The 20,254-nt window shown below is 34.4% G+C and overlaps 1 protein-coding gene across 3 annotated transcripts in view; it reads right to left on the minus strand.

Annotated features, from left to right (window-relative positions):
- The window catches only part of LOC105496640 (protocadherin related 15), a 1,825,405-nt gene extending 1,805,791 nt beyond the window's left edge, over nt 1–19,614 (minus strand). For all 3 annotated transcript variants that reach the window (XM_071069550.1, XM_071069551.1, XM_024797557.2), the window contains exons 1-2: nt 18,270–19,614; nt 18,027–18,155 (exon numbers count right to left, since the gene is read on the minus strand). The gene's annotated coding sequence lies outside the window, so the exon portion shown is untranslated. The remainder of the gene's footprint in view (nt 1–18,026; nt 18,156–18,269) is intronic.
- Nucleotides 19,615–20,254: the final 640 nt, after the last annotated feature.

Consider the following 20,254-nt stretch of genomic DNA (forward strand, 5'->3'; position numbering starts at 1 on the left):
GTCAACACTTCATATGGTACATAAGGTTACAATTGCACACAGATATTTCGTGTGGAATTGCTCTGAAAAGCACTGTTCTGTAAAGGTAATATTTAGAAAATAAATATCTGATCCATATATTGTTAACTGTAATAGAAAAGCAAGTAGAAATAGCTCTGTAAACAATATTTAAACTGTCATAATAAGGAGCAAAAAATTGAAGCTATTTTTAAATAATAGGCAAAATAGAATGTGTTCTTCAAACCTTGTGAATTTTATACTGAAAACTTCCAGAGATATATCTTAGGTAATTATAAGGCCAAGCAAAACAACAACAAAATCCTAACTTGAATCCATCAGATGCAGATTTCGTGGCTGACTACATCAAGAGGAAGTTGCAAGCTCTAAGAGCTGGAAGGCCAGTCAATATCAGCAACTCCTCAGAAGTGAAGGAAAAGCAGTTTAAATTTGTTTAACAAAACCATGTTTTCAAACTAACTTTAATTTATGCATGAGGGCCATTAAATGTGTTCTTTTTAAAAGGAAACTTCTTAATTGGAACTAAATCATTCATTATTCACTGTGATACAGGTTATATACCCTTAGGTTCCATGTGATTATTTACATGTTCAGTTGACAGAAAGGAGAAAAAAACTATTCTAATGACTTAGCTTCGCTTTGACTCACTGGTTTTTATCTCACTTTAACTTCTAATCTCAGTTACAGAGAGTGTTAAAGCTGGAAGAAATAACATTTTGGTAGATGATAAAGGATAAGTACTAGTCATTTCAAGTTTTTGAAGCTTTCATTAAATAAAGCAAGCTATTTGAAATCTTAAAGCTATTTAAATAAAGGGCTAAGACTTTTCTGTTTTATTTACTTAAGAACTTAAAAGATACTGTTGAAAATTTAACAGTTAATCTATTGAAGGGTGTGGTTAGACATTTATTTTGACAGTGCTCACTGAAAACTCAATTATATCCCCAGAGTCAAACTTGCTCGTCATCAAAATGTCTAAAGATCTGAGTGTTTATGGGGTAACAAAAAACCCCATATTAAACAGTTTACCAGAAATCTGTCACTACAACATCTAAACGAACAATTGGGTGGTTGTCTAAGGCACCTAAACTCAATATGATATTTCAGCTAAAAAGAGTGAAATTATACCTAAGCACTTCATGCAAGTTACCAAAAGAGAAGATGTTCTTTAATAAAAAAGCACATTTGTAGAATCAAAGAACCTCATTGTTGTAAGAAATATTTGAGATCATTTCAGTTAGGCTTTTCATTTCTTAAATTTGAAACTGAGGCTGAGATTAAACAGCTAATAAAAAGACAAAGCTGATCCATGACATTGGTTTGGGCAATGATTTCTTAGATATGACCAAAAACACACATACAACAAATGTGATTACATCAAACCAGAGAGCTTCTATACAGCAAAGAAAACAATTAACAGAGGGAAGAGAGACAACTCACAGACTGAGAGAAAACATTTGAAAATCGTATGTCTGATAAAGAGCTAATATACAAAATATACAAGGAACTCAACTCAATAACAATAAAACAAATAACCCTGTTAAAAAATATGGTCAAAAGACCTGGACAGATATTTCTCCAAAGAAGACATACAAATGGCCAGTAGGGATATTAAAAGGTGTTCAGTATCACCATTGATTAGGGAAATGCAAATTAAAATGAGATTTCTCCTGACTCATCTTAGAATGGCTATTACAAAAAAAATGAAAGACAAGTGTTGGTGAGGATTTGAAGAAAAGAGAACACTTGTAAAATGTTGGTGCGAATGTAAATACATGCAGCCATTATGGAAAACAGAAGGAAGGTTTCTCAAAAATAAAAAAATATATAATTACTATATGACCCAGAAATTCTACTTCTGGGTGTATATTCAAAGGAATTAAAATCAGCATGTTGACTAGATATCAATACTTTCATGTTCATTGCAGCATTATTCACAATAGCCAAAATATGGAAACAATCTAAGTGCATATCAAGGGATGAATGGATAATGAAAACTATATATACATATTTAGAGTGTATACACACAGTGGAATACTATTCAGCCTTTAAAAAGGAGAAAATTCTGTCATTTGTGAAAACAAGGAAAAATCTAGAGGATCTTATGTAAAGTTAAATAAGTCAGGTACAGAAAGACAAATACATCATGATCTCGCTTACATGTGAAATCTGAAAAACGTCAGACTCATAGAAGTAAAGAGTAGAATGATGGTTAGCAGAGGCTGGAGGAGGCGGGTTAGACAGGAAAAGAAGATGTATTTGTCAAATGGTACAAGGTTCAGCTAGATAGAAGAAATAAGCCCTAGTGATCTATTGAGCAATAGGGTAATTATAGTTAATAATAATGTATTATATGTTTCAAAATTGCTGAAAGAGTATATTTTAAGTGTTCTCACCATAAAGTAATGATAAATATGTGAGTTGAAAGATATATTAATTGACTTGATATAAATGTTCCACAATGTATACATGTATCTTAACATAATATTGTATGCTATAAACACATATGATAATTAATTATCAAATAAAAAATTAAGATGGAGCTGAGTCAAGAATCCAAGACTCTGAAGTTAGATTTTTCATTTTCTATTATGCCAAAGTGTTTCCTGAATATTAAAATTGAATATGGCACGTCCAAAAGAGTGTGTCATAAAAAGACAGGAAAGGGTGGACTGCTGTATATACTCATATTTTTAGTCAGTTGTATAAGATCTTATTAGAAGAAGAAAATCAGATATTTTAAGAAAATTCTTATAACTCCCATAATACTAAAATTTTATGGCAAACCTAAAACCTTCAAAATATAAGGTTTTATTTAAAATGAATCATATATATGCAAAGTTTTTATTGAGATTATGAAAGCAAAATCTCTCAAAGTAGCAACACATGTTTTAGACTGTGCTATGCAGAATAGCAGAATGGTGCCAATGGCAAAATCTCTTTCAAAAGAAATAAAAATTCTAGAGGTCTCAAGCCAGCTATACTAATCTATGTCTTAGCCACCTAGTGTAATTCCTACAAATTCTGAGCATTGCCTTTAATGTATCTGCATGTTTCCCATACCATTTCATAAACTTCAAATATTCACACTTTATAATTGACATGATATACAAACTTTATTATTAAATAAGCTATGGGATGATATTCTCAATCTACCCTATAAGGATACTATCTTCCTGTCAGAAAAGCTGAGACTCTCCAATACATATTTACTCCCCAGATCTTTTTTCTTTTTTTATTTTTTTGAGACAGAGTCTCTGTCGCCCAGGCTGGAGTGCAGTGGCACAATCTCGGCTCGCTGCAAGCACTCCCCAGATCTTAATTGTGGAATCTCCAGACCGTGTTCAGTCAGTAATCCATTATTAGTTTTGCCTCATGTGTCTTAACCACCTTCTCTTTACCTTCTATTTAAGCCCCAAATAAAAGTTATTATTCTTGGCTCAATTATGCAAATCCTTTGAAGGGAACTGGTGACACTATAGCCTTTCTTTGCCACCTTGTGATCCAGGCTTCCTAGGTATCTGTGAATATTCACACCAGGTTACCTGGACTCCATAGAGGCAGCACCAACAAAAAACATAATTGAGAAATACGCCACTTTCAGACTTTCGAATACATGCCCCACCTTATAATATGTGAACTGATTATTCACTTCTAGACATTCAACTTTCAAACAGGTATGCTCTGTATTAAATATCCACATCCTCCTTCCCTTTCACTCAAAGGACATCCGGAAAGCAAAAAGATGCAACACAAAGTTCACACATAAGGATAATTATTTGTGATAATGGTGATAATGATCCCTATTTCTTTTTCTGCTCTTATAAATTTGCAAATGTCCTACAAACTAAGTGTATTAAATGAGTCTGTGAAAGTTCATACAAGTCCCTAGTATTATTTTTTTCTTACTCTCTAGAAAGTGCTAGCCAGGTAGCTCAAAGCAAAATAGAAAAGACGCAAATCATTCATAGGACAAGTGTTGAAGCAACTTTCAATTACTGAATACATTTTTAGCCATTTAAAACTAAAAGAAAAGTAACGTCTGTAATCCCAGCACTTTGGGATGCCGAGGCGGGCGGAACACAAGGTCAGGAGATCGAGACTATCCTGGCTAACACAGTGAAACCCCGTCTCTACTAAAAAATACAAAAACAAAAATTAGCCGGGCGTGGTGGCAGGCACGTGTAGTCCCAGCTACTCCGGAGGTTGAGGCAGGAGAATGGCGTGAACCCAGGAGGCGGAGCTTGCAGTGAGCCGTGATGGCACCAGTGCACCCTAGCCTGGACAACAGAGCAAGACTCCATCTCGAAAAAAAAAAAAAGTACCAAAACTCTTGTACTCTTTTTTTATGATTTAAATTTTATATTAGATTTGAAAAGTGAGATATATATCACTTAACAGTCAGGAAGCATGTAGTAAACTCAATCTTTGAACCGACGTTACCTAAAACATGTTCGTTTTCTTTTTAGAGATTGTAATGAATTCAAACATATTCATTAATTTTATAGCAGTTATTTTGGTTTCACAGTGAAACATAAAAAAGTTCTATCTTAATGGAAAGAAAACGAAGTAGCTATCTAAGTACTTGATGAGAAGGAATTTGTTCTACTGTTTTAAGTGCATGAGTGATAAAGCAAGACTTAGAAATATTTTTGTTAGACCATTTCATTTTAATAGTATTTTCTATTAAAACAGAAATGATCTACAGTAAAATAATTCAAAATACCCTTCCTTCTGAAGGTGATTTCCACATAAAATTGTAAATTACTATGATCTAAATTTAAATAAAATTTTCTATTGATGTTAAAAGTTTGATAATATACAGTTTGTTAAAGTGTTTTGGTCACTATTTGGGTACTATCGACTTCAAACCATAGGTGTTTAAATGAACCAAAGTCTTTGGTTTATTTCTATAGCTTTTTGTCTAATTTGATTAATAACTAGTATACCAGTCAGTCATATATAGTCATAACTGGCCAACCAAGGTTTACTTGGTTGGAGGGTGACAGTTTACCCTTTAATACCATCTGATTAAAATACACAAGATGTTCTATACAAATAACAGCAAATTATTTATTTCTAACAGCATAATTTTCCTTTTATAGGAAGCTCTCAACATTAATTTGGAGCCACATTTTAATTTTATAATGTAATCATTCAGTAAATGGCCATTAGATATTGGGTTATTTGGAAAATTGTAAAAACTCAGATTTCTGACAATGTCCTTTAAAATAATTAACTCAACTGGAAACAGTAAAACAAGACTTAAAAATACAAATCATAAATGAATATTCAAATGATTGTACAGTGAAACAATTGTATGCAAATAATTAAGAACAGTGACTATAATAAAAAAAGTTTAACAGATTTGACATCAACATTTAAAGAATATAACTTACACATATGAAAATAAGCCATCAAAACTTGAAGCTGTCAAATTGTGAAAAACAGTAGTAAACAATGAAAATCACTTACTCATTGGAAACACTGAAAAAGGTCATGAAGTCATTTCAGAAATGAAGGTACATTAATGAAAAATAATCATAGTTTAAACTCAGTCTCACCTCACCTTTAAGAAACACACAGTGTAAAACAGAAATAAATGGGATAATTTATATTACTGCAATAAAATGCAAATATATGTATTGTATACTAGCACCCTCTCTTCAATGTATACTTTAATCCAATAGCTTTCTACCACTAGAAATTTATCATAAGAAAATAATGGTGGCTTACACCTATAATACAAGCTCTCTTGTAGGCTGAGGCAATAAGGTCAACTGAGCCTAGGAGTTTCAGATCAGCGTGGGCAACATAGTGGGATTCTGTCTCTACCAAAAAATAAAAATAAATAAAAAATACCAATCATAGTGGCTGGCACCTGAAACCTTGCTGCTTGGGAGATTCATATGAACCTAGGTTGATTTGAGAAGGAATATCATTTGAGCCCAGGAGGTTGAGTCTGCAGTGAGCTACGATCATTCCATCACTGCAGCCTGGGCGACAGAGCAAGACCCTGTCACATATAAAAAGGAAAATAATTCAGAAGGTGCACAAAAATATATAAAGATATTTCTGAAAGCTGCATTTGTAATACTGCAAAATCAATGCCACATTGAGACAGGGTACCAAGATTAAGATGGAGTCACCAGTGACAACTGAAATCTGGAGTCAGAATGCTGTATCTAAGTGGGACGACAGTTTCTCTACTGCAGCTCACCATCACCATGCAGCAGAGTTGCTCTATTACTTCTGAATTTTCCACATTCTTACAGAAAAGCAGAAAATCCAGTTTTTAAGACAAAAATCAAGTTACAAGTGTTGACAGAAAAATCACTTTTAAATAGTCATAAACAGTAACAACACACTATAACAGTAAATCTAATTCAGTCTGATACCAGGCTGTACCAATAGATAAAATGAAACTGCCTAATATTAGTAAAACAATTGTATGGTACAAAAATACTGGCATAAAAATGTTCATAGTAAATTCATAAATGGAAAAACCAGTCTGTTTTATTTAAATCAAAAGGAGCTAGATGAATTGCAGACTACAAATTAATAGTTATACCTTTCAATTTTAGAATTAATCATATATTTTTCTTTATTTTTTTGAGTTTTCATTATTGCAATGTATTATCAAAAGGAGCTAGATGAATTGCAGACTACAAATTAATAGTTATACCTTTCAATTTTAGAATTAATCATATATTTTTCTTTATTTTTTTGAGTTTTCATTATTGCAATGTATTATGCTGAAATTAGCCAAAAACAAGAGTAACTGTCTGAGTGATACAGAAATTTCTAATGAGAAATAAGATGTGTCCCTAACAAACCCACCTATGAATCAGTTTGAAGGTAGCAAGAAAAGTTTTATCACAGTCAGGGAGAATGGGAACCTGTGACATGTGGCAGTGATATATTGATAACACTGTGCACTGAGCTGACTTGAGAAGTATTTGTACCTAATGATTTCCAGTGTCATAAAACATAGCTAAGAACACTGAATATTAGCACGGTTGATATTTGGTCCCTACAACAGACAGTATGGTGGTTAATTTTAGATGTCAACTTGAATGGACTAAGGGATGCCTGGATAGCTAGTAAAACCTATTAAAGTATTATTTAATGTAGTATTGTATAATATACATTAAAAACATTATTACATTACGTGTATTATAATGTAATACATTATAATGTATTAAGGACATTATTACATTAATACATTACTTAGTATAGTATTACTTCATACATTAAAATGATAACTAAGCTTGAAGAAGCCCTAAGCAGACAAAACCAGATAGACCTCTTAAGCAGCCTCTCAACCTTGCTTGCTTTGCAAACATAAACAAAACTTCAGGTATTTCTTGTAAATGCCTATATGAAAGAAAAACAGAACTTTCTTTTTCTTTCCAAAAGGAGTATTTACTATGGTTTTCCTGTTCCTGTATCACATTACTCACATTACACACTGAGTGTGTGGGAGAGCAGAGAGATTTTATTTACAAGTTTTAGATCAAGAGAGCATAACCAGATCCCAGGTTAAGACTTTACATTACAGAATACTCATATTGGTAATACTTGAAAGATATACTCTTCACTGTAATTGTGCAAACAATAAAATACTCTAAAACAATATGCAGTGTGTTTGTAAAAGGCCAATAACATGCTTATAGTTTTGCTGTTGAAAAACTACACAAAAGCAAATGACTAGAACAGTAGACCAATTAGTATCAGTAGAATTGTATCATTCAACATTCCAATAAGCTTGAATGTAAGATCTGACATAACCAGATAATTCCAGGGCAAGGTAATCCACTGCATTTACATTCTCTTTCTACCAATTGGTGCAAGCATATCCAGATAAATGATATTGATTCTACATTATTTTAGAGTGAAATCACCTAATAACTTCTTCAGTACTCTTTCTTTCCATTTTTATCCTAATTATTTGTCTGATAATGATCATTTAAATTGGGAAAACTCTGATTACATTACATCCTTCAGTTCAAAGTAGCATTGGGTAAAGACATTTTGGCTGCAGACAAATCACTCTTTCATAGTCATCAGCTTTTAGAACATTCTGAGATTTTATTTTCCATCTAAACTTTTCAATTAATTTTATTCTAACTTTTAATTGATGTTACTGAGTAGCAAAGGAGCCTGAAGGACACTGCTTTGTTTTGAAAAATGAAGAAAGAAAGGCATGTAAATCCTATAAATGTAATTCTAATTAAATCAAGATAAAATATAGTGTTTATAAAAAGAAATACAATTATTTCTAATAACTATGCTTTCATTTCAAATAATTTTCAACAAATTAGTGATGTAGAATAAATACAATTCCAGAAGAATCTAGGATTTTTTCTATTGCATTGCTTTTTATTAAATTATAGCTACTTGAAGGCTTTGAAAAATTGAACACCAGTAAAACTGCCCTTCTTTTGTTAATATGTTTTATTTTCTTGTTTCATTTTTTGATTCAACTAGTCATTCACCAGAAAAATTTACTTAGGTCATTCTTTCTTGGTCATCCTTTCATAGCATTTAATGCAAGTGTTACTTGTTGTAGTCTTTTGTCTATGAATCTATTAATGCTGAGAAACTGAACATTCCTAGGAGTGTCCTAATAGGAAAGAAAAATTAACAATTTCAGCTGTATTTTTACTTAAATAAATATTCATATAGTTTGCCTTTCAGGATCACGACAAACACTTTGATTATGTAAGAAGGTCTTTGTATACACATCAAACTACCAAGAAGTCATATCTGATTTTATGCTTTTCTACTACTCTTCCCCAAAACACTTGTTCAAAATTTTTACTTTTAAAGGGTCTGAACTGTGTGTCAAGCACTGACATCAGCATGTTACTTGAATTATCTCATTAAAGTCTTGTGATACTCATGCGGTATTAGCAGTGAAGAAACTGAAGCACAGAAGCTTCAAGTAAAATGTCCAGTTTTAGAGAAACTAAACAGTAGAGTCTGGAAGACCAATTACTGACCTTGTACAATTGCCCAGTATTGTGTACTGACCTAAAAAGGCCTATGAGAGATCAACCCATTAAGATCCATGACATAAAGAAAATTGTTTGTCCTACAATATCCCAATCTGGATAAAAGCGCATACAGAGAATATGCTTAAGCATGATGACAAAAAATTAGAAAGAACTGTGAATGCACTTTACAAAACAAAAAGGAACACAAGGGAAATTGGAACCAAGTTAAAAATTACATATGTTCATGTACACATAACAAAAGCATGATCGTAAATAAACTGAGTCAACACTGTACTATGAAGGTGAAACTTTCTTTTTAGGATAAGCTAAACCTTGTATAACTTGTAAAAAAATGCAATCATGTATTTTTATGTACTAAACCCAATATTTCTTTTGGCTTATATACTAAAAACAGGAATTTCTTCTTGTAATGAAAAAAAAACCACAGGCATCAAGGAGTAACAAAATTAATGTCTTAGAATGTAAAATATAGAAGTACCAGTTAAGGTTTTTTTTTTTACATAATACATGTGGAAACTGCATCAGAATTTTTAAAAACCTACAGCGTAATTGTTTCTGACAATAAGCAATCACATTCTGCTGGAGGTAACTTTAGTAACGTCAAGCAAAAGTCTTAAAATTATGACAAGTGGTATTCGTTTAAAATACTCTCAAGAGCTCTTAGAAATCAAGAATACAGTATCTGGACCCTTGATTTGAATCCACACTCAATCTCTTTCTAACTGGGAAACTTGGGACAAAGTTTTAAACTTTCCTGAACATATCATGCCTAGCTAGTAATAAGTTTAGAAAATACTAGGGGTTTATAAAGTTACAAAAATCAAATGAGTTAATAAATGTAATGTGCTTAAAGTAATAACTGGCACAAAATAATTATAACATAATTCATTATTATTTTTAATATCTAAATTCTCTAACTTGGAGCTATTTTGAACAGATAAATATATATAATTAAAAATTTCTAATACATGTTTTTCATTACTTATCATGTAGAAAACTATAGCTTTCCAGATGAAAATATAGTATCTAATGTAGAAGTCACATATAATATTTATTAAATTGGAATGCTATCATTTTAAATTATTTTGAAGCTCATTAAAGTAAGTCTGAACTGGCCAACTTTTTATTTATTAATTAAATGTTTGCCTAGAACAGTTAGTATCCTTTTCTAAGACTTAATTCCCAAATCTACAATCTTTCTTTTCCCATTTGGAAATGGGTAGGAATACTATTCCTTTCTTGCCCATCCCTTTCTCTAGTTTCATTATAATAACAAATATGCCCTTGCCTAAGCATATGCCCACAATTAATAATACAGATTCACTGTACTGTTTCACCAAATTTAACCTGTTATTTTTGGAAATAGGATGTTTAAAAATGGTTTTGTTATTCCTTAATACAGGCCAAATGTCATCAGTATATAGTGGTCCAGATGTATTCTAAATATCAATTAAAAAACATTCTTTAACCTAACAACACACAACATATTTCAAAGAGTGAATAACTGTGAGAAGCTTGGAAATTGTAGGTATTATTGAAAAACTATTTTTTTTTTGCATATGTGTTACAAGCATTTGCATAGGTTATATGTTTTATAGCTCTAGTTATAAAAATAGAGAATGAATTATATTCCCTCACATCTGTACAAAATGGTCAGCAAGAATACACATCTACAGAAGTTTAAAGTATTTACTTTTTTTTAGTTAATTCATGTTTCAGAACCTTAAAGACAGCAGATCATAATACCCATTGATTATAATGTCACATTTCAGTTATTATATTATTATATTTACTTATTATAACTTTTAGAATTTTAGGCGGAAAACAATAATTCTGAGTATAAAATTTGAATATTTGTACCCTAAAAATTTCCAATTCCATTTTCAATAATTTAGTAGAATGTTTCTTAGAGAAATAAGAAGACATTTAAAAACATGAAGTACTAGGTTTTCAAGTATATTGTAAAGCCATAAATAATATATAATCTAGCAGTGGTATAATAATTAATATATTATTTTTCAATTATATTAAGTTTTAAGAACTCGATGCTCCTAACATTTTTAAATAATACTATATAAAATACAACTCAAATGATATCAGCTCAAATTCATGTATACATCTTTGCAGGTAAAGTCTTTTAAATTAAAAATAATTTAAAATTTTGTCATACATTTATGAACCCATTTTAAAGAACATGATATGTCATGCAAATGTTAATTTAATACATAATGCATTAGTAAAAACTGTTCTGAATATATACATATATTATGTTTATGTTAGAAAATCATTTTTAAACAGCAATTAGATTGCATTGATTCATAAAATTATTAAATCACAGCATTGCTAAACTCAATTTTTACTCTCCTAAGCATATTGGAATCTATGAGAATATACAGTAGAGATAGTAATTTGAATAAATTTAACTTACATGTTTTGGCAAAGAAGAAATAAAAACTGGAATATCATGGGTTTCTAACATGCCTATTTGTTAGTTGTCCTTTTAAAAATTTCTTTATAGAAGCATTTTGAGTGAAGCCCACAGATTATTTAATAACTTATTAATTAGTCAAAAAAGTCTGTCCTTGCTGGCAATGTGGAATACACCATAGAGCAGGGGTCCCCCACCCCAGGGGCTGCAGACAGGTTACCTGCTCATGTTCTGTTAGGAACTGGGCCTCACAGCAGGAGGTGACCTGCGGGACAGGTAATGCTGGGCAGCATTACCACCTGAGCTCTGCCTCCTGTCAGAACTCAGAGCGGCATTAGATTATCATAGGCCCAGGAACCCTACTGTTAACTGCACATGTCAGGGATATAGGTTGCACACTCCTTATGAGAATCTAATAACTAATGCCTGATGATGTGAAGTGGAAGAGTTTCACACACCCCCATCCCCACAACCCACTCACCCAGCCACTCCTGGTCTGTGAAAAATTTTCTTCCACAAAACTCGTCCCTGGTGCCAAAAAGTTTGGGACTGCCGTGTTAAGGTGAAAAAGGGTACATGTGGTAATTATAAAAAAATAGAAAAAGTTCAATAAATATAGGAAAAAACTCTAGCATATATATGTATATGTGGACATATATACTTACATATACATGATTTTTCTGATTTGAAGAATGTATAAAAAATGAGAAAGTGACATTGAAAGCCCTTTTTAAGGATCATTCATAGTTAAATATAAATATTTATATATTTATATATGTGATATATATAAATTTATATATATATCATTTATATATGATATAAATTTATATATTTATATCATAATATTTATATATTTATATATGTGATATATATAAATTTATATATATATATCATTTATATATGATATAAATTTATATATTTATATCTGTATATATATGTGTATATGTTATATATATTTATATATATATACACACACACATTTTATATAGACAGGGTCTCACTATGTTGCCCAGGCTGGTCTTAAACTCTAGCTCAAGTGAGCCTCGGCCTCCCAAAGTGCTGGAATTATGGGCATAAGCCACTGCGCCTGGCCCACAGTTAAATATCTTAAGTCAAAACTTATAATTGTAATTGTACTTCCTTTCTCTTCCTTGCTTCACTCTTGAAAGGAATTCAACCCTGAAAAAGAGGTGGAGACTTAACTGAGTCATTCACAAATAAGAACTTTAGAAAAGTGAAAAAACATAGTTACATGAATCATTTCTAATGATTTGTTCATCTTTAAAGCATAGGCCAATATTTCAATTTTACCCAACTTTACGCAGCTGTATGATGCAGTACAGAAACATCTTAGTGTAGAGAATTTTTTCATAAAATGTAAGACATTTTATTTAAATTAAATGGCTGATCAACCATAAGAATTCCACTGTAAAGTAACCAAAGAAGTACAATTCTTAGAAGACAATCATGAAACAGTTTTAAGAATTAAAGAAAAGTAATCACTTTTCACCAGGAATCAAACTTTTAGTTGGCATAGCATAAAATAATTTCTCACATTGGCAAAAGAAAAACCTCCAGAAACCTGCAGGCGAATGTCCTCTCCCCACTCCCACTCGTAAAGAAAATACAGGCTGGACCGAGGCACCATGATTTCTCCTGCCTTTTGGATTTGCTGTCTGTACCACAGATGTGTCTTCTAGTCTAATCCCTCTCATAAAACTGAGCAAATGGCATACCAAGAAATGGCATACCAAGACAGAGGATCTAACATGTGTTTGACCTTTCTGAAGCATCTCAAGTCCCTGGATTCTACCTGCTGTTCTCCATATTTTCAAACATGTTCTCACTGAAGTATCACTAGTCCCTGGATTCCACCTCCTGTTCTATATATATTTTAATGTTAATGTCCTATTCTCGTTGTTAAAATGTGAGTTTCTATACAAGTTGTTTCTTATTTGTACCTGAAGACTTTGAATAGGCTCTGGCACTCCCAGACATGGGATATCAGACAGATGCAGGCCTTAACTAGGTCATAGGACTGGACTTACATAGAAGTGGCTGTGGTTTGTGAGACTAGGTTGTTGTGGTTTTGTTGTTGTTGTTTTGTTTTTTCATTTTGTCTAAGGACTTGAAAATCTTCAAGGGACATGTGTGTTAAGATTTGTCTTCTTCTAGTGATCCTCTTTTAAAACACGAATCAGTCCTGTTAAGGAATCCATTAAATCAATATTAGTGTGAATGGATTTTTTTAGGTAGCATGGATGAATTCAATGTAAATGCAAACGTAGTATGTGGAAGAAGACCCATTCTCATTCTGTGAATATAGGACAGGGATGAGAATATATATAACATTATAGTTAATGAAAAATATATGTTTCTGGTTTATGTGAAATCAATTTATTTTATATATATATATATTCTACAGATATAATACGAATTTCAGCAGATCACAGAGGATGAGGAGAGAAAAGATAGGACTGGTGGCTACTAGATCCTCCTGGGGGATTATTTTTTAAAAGGCAGTCTTTGGCAATAATGGACACTAACACCTTCTGATAGATATCCACTGGCTTGAAGAAAAAAAGTGTCAGAAATTTATCATTGGAGAAAAGTCAATGTTTCCATTAGTATTAATGTAGCTAAAGATGGCTCAAGGGTAAAATTATTCAAAATACTATGCATCACAATAGTGCCATCCTGTGGACTACTCTCTCACCCCATGGGGAAAGGGGCTATGTCAAAGTAAAAGGAATTTCTAGAACAGCAAAACAAAATTATTTATATTTTTTTACGTAGAAATTGATTGTGTTTGCTATCAGTGGTGTAATTATTTTACAAAGAAGCCCTTGAACTATGGCAGAAATTCTGATTGTTGTGTCACTATGTGTCAACCTCAATATATCAATCGTAACGCCTGTGATTTGGGATTAATATGAAGCAAAAACAAACTTCTCTTAGCTTAAGTTTATTTTCCAAGATTTTAACTAGTTTCCTATTTTTTTCCCCAGGTTTCCAAATTCTTAGTGTAACACCAACCAAATATCAAAAGAGATTATTAGAGTTTCAATAAAAAAATAAAGAATAAGCTTATAATTCACATTATTCCATTACATGCATTATTAGAGAGGACATTTCATTAAAGCATGCAAGCTGCATTTTTTTTTTTTAATTTCGACATGTAGATAGTTTAAACTAGAAGCCAGCCAACACTTTGATATAGCATAAGACAACTGGGAAATGTCAGTTGAGTAAAGTGGTTATTTAAAGAAAATAAGCAAATACAATATTCTTTTTGTCTATTGATATGTGATGTTGTACTATTATTGGGCAAACTTTTTAATTAGTAGAAAACTCTAATGCTTACGATCACAAAAACATGTTCTGTAAAATAGCACTGTATATGAAAATAGTACAAAAAGCAGAAATTAGAACTCTGACACTATAGTGTCAATGAACATCACACAGATTGAATACCACGGTAATGAATGACCAACATCTTTAGGCTGGAAAGAGTGGGAAAAATTAAGAATTTCATGGAGATGTTATTTTCAAAAATAGGCTCAATAAAATGACCTAACTCACCATTGGGTTCAGAATGTGATCAATCATCTCTTTCACTTTTATGTTACCTTTGTGAAGTTTTATTAATGGAAATGAAGAGATGTACTAGAAAAAAATGATTGTAGGCACTGTTAAATTCACTTTCTCTTTGTATAATTTCATGAAAGTGACCTGAACTGCTTTGCATTAGTAGGGAAAAAGATAAATATATAAATACATGAAATTAAAAGGTGAGAATAAAAAATAAAAAAGTTGGTATCTATCCAAGTGAGAAAGTGATAATCATAATGTTTAAAGTTATCATCAAACCAAACCCATCAGTACACTGATTTTTTTTTAACTTAAGATTTTAATAATGCTGAAACATTTCTGTCACCTCAGTACTAGTGCTTTTTAGTTTAAATCTCAAAGGGCCACCATCCAAGGTTGCAAATATACAAATGATAAAACTTTGTTATTTGAGAATGCCCATCTTCTAACAGGACAGCCATGACAATAATAATGGCATTGATAGAAGAAAACAAGAAAATTTCAAGAAGATAAATACTAGGGAAAGTTTTTACATTAAAATGCAAGTATGACACCCTCCCTCACAAAAATCAAGTTCATTAACACTAAGCCTGTCAATTTCATAGAATACTTCTTGAACTAGGAGAACTGGAATCACCTATCCTGTTAGATATGCAATTAATTGGACCCCCTTGAACCAATATCTTGCATGTTAGGAGTTGTAAATCTCAATTGTTAAGCATCTTCAGGCACTAAAATTTGAGAAAAACTGTTCTAGAGCCTGGAACTAAAGAGTTTATTTGAAAGTCAATAGTTACAAAGGAGAGCTGTTTCTTCCCTCCTTGGGATTCTCAAGTCTTTTCAAAGCATTTACCAAGTGAAGAATCCACCCTTTGAGATAAACCTGCTCGTGCAGATTTAAGATAAGGTTGATTTCTGCTGACGATAATCCATCTTCTACACACACACACACACATACACTCTCAAACACACAATGCTCAGAGTTTTGCTTTATTTCCTCCTCTTCTACACTGTCCTAATTCTCCTTCAGTACAGTCCATCTTCCTAATTTTGTCCTACTCTCACCACTTTCATGGTACTCTGGTCTCCCTATACTCATGTCCTCCAACACACCTGGATCAGCAGGAAGCCTAGGCATACACAGTATATACCCAGGAAATGTATAAACTATACTGTCAGGGGATTCGTTTATTTTAATTCAGGGCAACCCAACTGTGAGCTGCCCTAAGGGGAAGAATACAAGTAACAAGGGCCATTGCACAGAGGGAGATTTACGTTCAGACTGAAAGCTACAAGTGTACAGAAGCAAGAGAGAAAGAAAGAGAGAGAGAGAGAGAGAACAAATAAATAAAATAAAAAAGCAAGCAAGCACAAAGCAGCAGCAGCAGTTCAAGTTCCAGATTCCACTAGTTGCAGTTTAATGTAAAGGGATCCTCGTAGAGGAGAGATGTTATTGAGGCCAGATCTTGAACCTTGCCTCCCACTGCTTTATAGGATATCCTGAAATCTACAGCACACATGTGTGAAAAAGTGGATAAAGCTATCTAATATTATTCTACTACAACAAATGAGATCAGAAATAAAAAGTACAGTAGTGTCTTTATGGAACCAAGTATTGCAAGATCCGAATACTAACGGGTTCTTTTATTTCACTGATTACCGTATGTAGATATGAAATTCCAGGCACTGATTTTTCATTAAACCACTCTCTTAAGGTTAACTTGCGTCTCTCTCTTTTCACCTATGAATCCATATTCTTGCCATGTAAATTGTAATATTGATTTTTAACATTTCCCCACAGTTCAAAAATATTGTTTGCCAAAAATCAAGGGCCATTTCTAATAATTCATGTAATTCCTGTTATTAGCTAATGTGTAAGAGTAGGGAACAATTAAACATGCTGTATACAAAATCTTACCATGCTGAATTGCACCCAAGATATTAGTTCAGTCATCCTCCCAATTACCTCAAAACTAAAAAGGATCAGATACTTAAATGAAAAACTTCAGGCAAGGTAGGAAAGAAGTCTTTTATCATCCCTGTATATTGCAAAAGTGTTCCATTCTCTCTAAATTCACATTATATTTATTAATGAGCAGCACATGGAAAGAAAGAAAATGAGAGAGAGAGAGAAAGAGAAGAAGGAAAGAAGGAAGGAAGGAAGGAAGGAAGGAAGGAAGGAAGGAAGGAAGGAAGGAAGGAAGGAAGGAAGGAAGGAAGGAAGGAAGGAAGGAAGGAAGGAGAGGGAGGGAGGGAGGGAGGGAGGGAGGGAGGAAGGAAGGAAGGAAGGAAGGAAGGAAGGAAGGAAGGAAGGAAGGAAGGAAGGAAGGAGAGAAGGAAGAGAAGAAAAGATAAAGAAGGAAAGAAGTCAGGATGGTGGGAAAGTGAGAGACAGAAAGAGAGACAGAGATAACGATGAGAGAGATAAAAGAGAGAAACTCTAATGTCTTTGATATCCCCCAATTTAAAAGATAAGGATGTGACCCCTCCCCTCCATTTACATATAATGGAACAAGCCAAGTCTCCATTCACTACATGTGGACATTAAGAAAACTTGCATAGGGAAAACTTTTGGGGGGCAATGAAGGTGATTTCTGAGCTGCCACTGCAGTTGTACATGACACTGACATTTTTTCCCATAATTCTTGCCCACAGGAAACACATCCTTTAAGAAACTGAATAAAATCAAGTTGGACATTCTTAAAATCTACAAGGTATCAACTTCCCTGAGAAGCTCACATTCCCCCAACACAAACATATATATGTAAGGAGCAAGGCATTCAGGCGATGAGCTGTGAAAGGTACTTCCACCTCGTGAGGGTGCCAAGGATTTGGTTATTCCTGAACCTGGATCTGAAAAGCGGGGGTGGGGTGTGCGATGATAAATGAGGGTGAGAAGAATGTTTCCATGAAATCAGACACCCTTTTGGAATCTGGGCTGAGAATCAGGATCCCACCCCCTTGCCTACCTCCAGGCTCCAGTAAGCAACCGCTTGCGTCCTCCCCTGTGTTCCTTCCGCAGCAGCGGACGTAGGGATCCCGAGCAGCCAGGGAGCTTATGTCCCGCAGAGAGCTCCTGCCAAGCGCTTCTCTCTCGACTAGTTACCAATTGAGAAAAAAAGGGACAGAGACACACAACAAGGATGGTGATCAAAATCCAGTGTCAGGCACCAGTGTCCCAGAAGGTTCCGGCTCCTCTTCTGCGCCCTTACCGGGTTCTTTTCGCCTAGCAAAGGGTCACCCAGGGAGCCCCCAGCAGCAGATCCTTCCCTTTTGCTCCTCCTGATAGCGCCAATCTTCGCCGCCACTGCCACACTGCGCGCCCAGCTATCCACTCACCGCACAGCGAGAAGGCCTGGCGGAGACAGCGCGGGGGGAAGATTAAAAGGATAGATTTTTTGGAAGGGTAAGGGAGAAAAACTTTGATGTTGTAACCACACACAGGACTGAGAAGAAACCAAAACAAGTTGCAGCTTCAGGAGCTGTGAGGACGTTTTCGCCAGCTCGGGAAAAAACAAAATCACTCCCTACCAAAATCAGGGGGTGTAAGCTCCCCGCTACTTGAGCGATCACCGAGCGCACCTCGCAATCTCTGATCTTCGAACCTACTGAAAAAGCACAGGGCAGGGGGAGTCCTGTTGGTTCACGCCCGGGGTGCGAATACCAAAAGCGCCTCCCGCTGGAGAGGCTGCGGGGAACTCGAGGCAAAGACAGGAGGTAAACGCTGCGCTGGGAAGAGCGAGGGGAGTCCGAGCTGCCGCCTGCAAAAGCAGAGACGCGTCTCCCTTTGGGCAAAGTGACTGCTACAAAGTCTGTTCCCTCCTGCCCAGGGACAGAGACATTTAAAGGCCTGAACGGACGTCAGCACCAGTCGAGCTCGCTGGGTGAGCGCCAGGTCTCCCCGCCCCACGGATTGTAGCGCGCATAGGGCGATCTGATGCTCGCGAGGTAGAGAGTAGCTTACTTGGGGAGAAAACAGAGCTGGTGGCGCTGCGGAGTGTCAAACCCTGAAGCCCATCGTCAAGACGTTATACCGGTGGCAGTTCCGCCGTGAGTGCACTTGTCGAATTGAACAGAGCCAGAGCTGCGTGGAGAGGGGTCTGGCCACTCTGCGCGCGCGCACCCAATATTGGGTTACCAAGGAGCTCAACACCTGGTTTTTAGAAAAAACAAAAAAACACTTTTCTCTTTAGCTCTGGTTTGAGTCAGTATTCTGATTCGTTTCTCAAAGTTAGTTGAAATCCACCGAGATGTTTTTTACAAGAAAGGGATTAGACTTTTCTCTCTTGAAATTCCAATCAAGGCAATACTCAATCTTTCCTTAACCTCCACTGTCTGCTTCCTAACTCAGAGTCACAATGGATGAGAGTATTCAAATGTCTTCAAATAACCATTACCCTGCATTCTAAGGCGATTTGTGTACTGAGAGACCATTGGTAACTTAAAGAGCCTTTGCACAAGGAAGTTGTATTTCTTATAGTAATACCTTTCTGTAAGTGGTATCTTCTGAGGATTCGGCATCTATTTCCAGATCGACAGTGAATAATTAAATTCTAAAACTCAGAAATATAATGGAAAGTGGATTTATTTTTGCTGAGTAAAGTGATCAATTATGTTTCCAACTTGTTTTTACATTTTTGCGTGGTATATCAGCTATTAAAGCCACAGAATCAAACAAAGATGGAAAAAAACGGAATTCACATTACTGTGGTCCTTTCCTACAATTCCTTTGAGGAAATACGTGTGTTTGTGTGTATTATGTGTATATTATATGTACATATAAAATACTGTCTGTGCTATTAGGAGCCCAGGTTCTGTGCTGAGCACCTTGAGCCTTGGGTAGAAAGTAGTGAAGAATGGGTAATGGAATGGAGAATCTGAAGACCAAAGGAACCTGTGGTTGTGAAAGGCATTTACGGCTGTATGTTTTTCCTTGTTTAGTTCCAACCTAACCAAGGTAGGGTCTTCCTTGTTTAGTCACTTGAAGTCTTTCAAAAGTGACATCAGTTTTACTTAATAATTCCACACTGCACACAAATATCAAAACATCAGAATGTATCCCATAACTATATCACAGTTATGGTTTGCCAAATAAAAATAGTATTTTTAAAGTGACATAAACACAAATTCCGCCAGACAGCAGGGCCCATATTTATTCCATTTTGCACAACCGCCCAGCGGCCCTCCCTCTAGCGGC

The sequence above is a fragment of the Macaca nemestrina genome, chromosome 9, assembly GCF_043159975.1.
Source record: "Macaca nemestrina isolate mMacNem1 chromosome 9, mMacNem.hap1, whole genome shotgun sequence".
Taxonomy (NCBI): Eukaryota; Metazoa; Chordata; class Mammalia; order Primates; family Cercopithecidae; genus Macaca; species Macaca nemestrina.